This window comes from Gavialis gangeticus, unplaced genomic scaffold, assembly GCF_001723915.1.
Source record: "Gavialis gangeticus isolate Ggan-Ray unplaced genomic scaffold, GavGan_comp1, whole genome shotgun sequence".
In the NCBI taxonomy this organism is placed as follows: domain Eukaryota; kingdom Metazoa; phylum Chordata; order Crocodylia; family Gavialidae; genus Gavialis; species Gavialis gangeticus.
In genome coordinates this window covers 31315581-31320944 of record NW_017728996.1, presented here as the reverse complement: position 1 = coordinate 31320944, position 5364 = coordinate 31315581, and positions in this window count along the sequence as shown.

The window sequence follows — 5364 nt, the reverse complement described above, 5'->3', positions numbered from 1 at the left end:
ATGTGCCCTTTTTTGCCTAGTTTGGTCGAGTATTTTATCTCATGAGATGAGGCAAAGTAGGGGCTGGAGTTTGGATTTGATCCTGAAATGCTTACTTTTTGAAGTAATACTGTTGAAATCAGTGAAATTACTCTGTGGGTAAGAACATGGCTGACAGAAACATCTGAATGATTGAGGGCCAAATTATATCCCCCCATGAAATACATCTAGGTATGGAAAAGAAATGGAAAATGACATGAGGTTCTGCTGCAGTTTCCTGTATCTTTTCTGTTAGGAGGCAGAAATAGGGAAGAATCAGGGATTTGGCCCCTTAATGCTGTAAATTTTTCCCATGATGTGCATGAGTGTGAAGCTATCTCCAGAGACACTGGCTTCTGGTCTATGCCTACATCTTTCCTCGGGTCTCTTAGTGTGTGACTCCAGTAGAGCTCTGTTGCTGAGGATTGCACTGTCAGGCCTTGGCAGTATATATTCCTGCTCATGAGCCTTGCATGCAGTTTGTATTTCCAGAGGTTTTTAATTTGCAGGATGCCAGAGCAGCAGATGTCTCCTGGCTCCATATCTGGCTTCTGCCTCCACACCAGACCTTTGTGTGCTTCTGATGAAACTTGTGTTAGAATTATTTATTCAGATTTTTTTTAGTTCCTATAACAACTGTTTTTCCTCATTTTTTAAAAAACTAAATAATTGCATTTATAAAATGTCAAATAATTTCCCCCCTTTTATATGACATAATGTGATTCTTTCTCTAAAAGTGTGTTCCAAGACAGAAAGTCTTTATGAATAATTTACACCATTGATGACACTATTGACATTACCTGAAGTGACACAGGTCAAAATGAGACATATGACCTCTAAAAAGTATTCAGATGGTTCCTTTAAATAGGAAATACTGTCTTTGTCACATACAAGGTTTGATTTGGCTAAGAAAGACTTTATAGACCAAGTTACTTATAGAAAAGTTCATTACAGAGAACCAGAGATAGATAGATTTTATAATATACTACTAATCTCATTGATGCCTTGTAATAGTTAAAACTGATTTACCTGCAGGCAAGCTGAACTTACTACAAACTGATGATAAAACATTAAGAATAATGCCTAATGAGGTCTATTACATATACTATGCACATAAATCTAGTATCATCTTGTTTCAAAATGCACTAATGAACACAAGTGAATCTAAAATGTATACAAAATATTCTGGAGATCTAAAAGTTTTATTTTTTGCTATTAAATGAAGTGGAAATACTTTTCTAAGGTATCTTTGAGACTACTGTTCGAAGATTGCAGGTTGGCCCTATCTTTTTTTTTAACGTCTAGATTCTTCTTAAATTGTTGGTTTTGTTAGTAAGAAAATATCCTTATTCTCACAGTGGCAATGTACACATCATATTGTGTACATTGCTATAAAGAGCAGTGTACTCAAAGTATAATGTAACAGTGTATACTGAAGCTCATCTCCTCAGACTAGCCCAGACTTAATTTTTAATATTAACTACTACTTTATCTTATGAAGACTTCCATTTGCAAATTTCCATTGTTTTTGTTCAGAGATTGTTGGCTTTTACATAGGTGTAGAACGCTGGATGTCATCCTTTTTAGACTCAAGGAACCTCTAGGAATATGGCAGCTGTCATGCCACTGCCTAATCAGTGACCCACCTGGAGAGTAGCCAAAACGAGCTCTCCTCCCCTCAACTTGCCTACCACATCTTGGTGTTAATAGTATTCTAAGGAGGGTTTCAGTGGTGCTAGTATGGCGGTCCCCGCTGGGGGTACTCATGGTCTGGATGCGGTTGACATTCGGGCTCCACCTCCCCTACATCCCGGCCATACATCAACTGTTGGTATTTAGGCATTGAAGACATTTGTGGCACCTCCGGCCTTGTTTTCTCCTCCAGTGGTCACTGGCTGTTGTCCCGGCATGGGTTGCTGCACCTGTCTATGTGGTCTCTTTGGCCCTGCTAGGCTGTTCACCTGCTCTCAGCTCTCTGAGAGCCAGGCTCAGTACCGGCCCTGACTCAGGGGCCCAGGTACCTTGGCCTCGTGGCCTTACCAAATTCAGTCAAAAGAAATAATACACAGAAAAGAAAAAAAGGCCTCCACACTGGAGGGATTATATATTCTGGGCTCAATAAGCCCTTGTGAATAAGTGGACCTTACCCCCCTTCTTTGAGGGATAGCCCCAGAAAGGGGCTGTAGCCATTGTCTCCCCTCAGCCCTGGTAAGACTTTCCTGTCCTGGGCTACCAGGGGGTGCCTGTGGCTCAAGTGCCTCCCTTACCCTGTGCCCTGAGGCCTCTCCTGCCCTGGCCTCAGCTGGCCAGGAGGCAGTTCCTCCCTACTGGCACTCTGAGTGCCTTTTAAATTCCTTTTAGCAGTGCCTGTGGCTGATGTGGTCATCAGCTGGGCACCACATAGGTTGAAAGGCAGGGAGCTTTTAAATTGCAGTGGTGGCTCTGTGCATTGGCGCAGCTCCAGCTCTCCCTGCCCTAAAGGTAAATTTCCTCTTTTTCCCAGGACTCTCTGCTTGGCCTATTCTGGGGTGCTTGGGGATCCTGGGGTACTCAGGGACCATGTACAGTCCCCATTGCCACAGCAGCTCTTAGCTTTCATTTGTTTTTTTGACTACGGAAGCAGGTAAGTATGTTTTTGTCACTATGGATCCCTAATGGAAATCTCTGGGTTCATCTTGTAAATCATGTCTTGGTGTTTGCACACCCAGCAAAGGTAGTATTATGTGACATCCCATAGCACCATTAAAAGGATCTCATGGTACCCCAGGGGACTGCGGCACCCTGGTCTAGAAAATACAGCTATGATAATTTAGGGAACATGGCTCGTATTTGACCCCATCATTATTGAAAGTTAGAACTGAGAGGCACTCCATGGGTTATTTAGTCCAGTTATCTGCTGTTCCAGGCACACTGTCAAATAATCTTGCAATGGATCAAACTGCGTTTTACAAAGATTTAATTTTTTTTGCCTCACTGGTTGACGGTTACTGACCTTCTGATTTCCAGGCTAAATTTACTCATAGTCTCTGTTTGTACCTATTTATTTTTGTGTCAACACTGTTGCTTAGCTTAGATGGTTCTATTCTCTCCCTCATGTGTGGCCTTCTTGGGGATTCATATAGAGTAATCATATCTCCTCTCAGCCTTTGTTTTACTAGGTCAAACAAGCCACATTCCTTTAGTCTCTTTTTGTAAGAGAGGCTTTCTATTACATGTTCCATTTGAATTAATCATTGATAATTCTTCAACATGGCAGATCAGAATGATATGGAGTAAGCAAGAAGAGGTTTCATTAGGGCCTTGTACAATTCCACTAATACTTCCTTATTTCTATAAGAAATGGAATTGTGCCTAGGGAGTGGTGTGAGATGCACGGGTGCAAGCCTGTTGCGCCCCTGCACCCCAAAGTCCCCCCAGCAGCCATGGAGCACCCCTGCCGACCCCCCAGCACAGCCGGAGATAAATGGGGCCTGTGGAGGGAGGGGCTAGCTTAACTCAGCTGCGGGGAGGCAGCTGAGAGGAGCTGAGCAGGGTCTCACTCCGCCCCAGCTCCCACTTCACCCAGACCCCCAGGAAGCCACATGACCAGAGCCCCACGAACAGGACATGCAAACAGGAGTGCTTCTGGGCCCAGCGCATGAGTTTAGCATGGGAGTTTGTACAGGAGGATGAGTGGGAGGGCCTGAGGCCCTGCCAGTGAGCCCTAGGGAACGTAGTCCTATCAGTAGCCGGACTCCCAATGGCATGATGTGGATGGGCACACACTGCACCCCAAGGGTCCCCTTGGAGTCTGTGGCCACCCCCTCTGGCACCTCAGAGGGCTCCACCCAGATGGAACCTATGGTTCTGGGCTCCATGCAGATGGAGCCCCTGACTCTCGGCTGCGGGGGCAGCCTGGCATGTATACAGGCACATGGGACCAGGAGCATGGCCACCTCCTCTTTTGAGGTTTGCTCCACTTTGGAGTCTCTGGGGAGCCAGACAGAGGAGCTCCAGGCTGCAGTCCAGAGACTGTGCGCCATCAGGGATGGTGAGTGGGAGATAGACTTCTGCTGCCAGGCCCTTCACCCCACTGGAGGTAGAGGGTAGACCAAGGTCACCTTCTAGGGCAAGGGAGGACTCGGGGATCTCCCATACTGCCCAGCCAGGGGGTTGGACCAAGGTGGTCAATGGCCCCAAGGCCTGCTGCACCAAGGTCCCCTCCCCTCTGGAGCTTTGCAACACGTATGAACCTCTTGCAGCCCCAGCAAAGCCTGTAAAGCTGCGCGGGCTCATCCTCAGCTACTGTCTCTGGTCTCCCTAAGGCCACTCGTAGAATGGTCGTCGTGGGATACTCCCTCCTGAGGGGGACTGAGGGTGCAATTTGCTGTTCCAACCCCTTAGCCCAGGAGGTCTGCTGCTTCCCGGGAGCCCATATGCGGGATGTTGCTGAGAGGATCCCAAAACTCATCCCACCTGCTGACCACTACTCTATGTTCCTTATCCATGGGGGCATGAATGACACAGCTTGGAGCAATCCTAGCCGGGTCATGAGGCACTACAGGGCTTTTGGAGCAGGGCTTAAAGGGGTGGGGGCACAGGTGGTGTTTTCCTTGATCCTTCTGGTTTCAGGCTATGGGCTAAGGAGGGAGAAGAGAATTGAGGTAGTCAACCAGAGGCTGTGGCACTGGTGTTATTGTGAAGGCTTCAGCTTCCATGATCACAGTCCACTCTTTGAGAGAGGCAGTGGTCTGCTAGGAAGAGATGGTCTCCACCTCACTCTGCTGGGGAGGAGGCTCTTCTCAGCCAGACTGGCTGACCTTCTCCACCAGGGTTTAAATTAAGCCTGCTGGGGGATGGGTGGATAACCGCCAATGCAAACCCACTAGGCAACTACTGCATAACCAGCAGGTTAGGGCACCCAAGGGCATTCACACCTACCCCAGCCCTGGAACAGTGTCCATCAGGGAGTGCAAGGAAGCCTAGGGCTTTCAATGGGACACTTACATGTCTGTACACAAATGCCAGGAGCTGGGGAAACAAACAGGAGGAACTGGTCCTCCTGCTAAATGAGAAAAACTATGATCTCATAGGCATAACAGAGACTTGGTGGGACCCCCACCTATGACTGGGCCACAGGTATAAATGGCTATACCCCATACAGGAGAGATCATACAGATAAAAGGGGTGGGAGTATAGCTCTCTATGTCAAAGTAAGCTACATGTCCCTGCAAATTGACATTGACACTGAGGGAGGATGTTTGGAGTGCCTCTGGGTTAAAGTGTGTGGGGAACGTGGCACATCATGGTAGGAGTCTGCTACAGACCTCCTAACCAGAAACAAGAGCTGGACCAGGAATTAGCCAG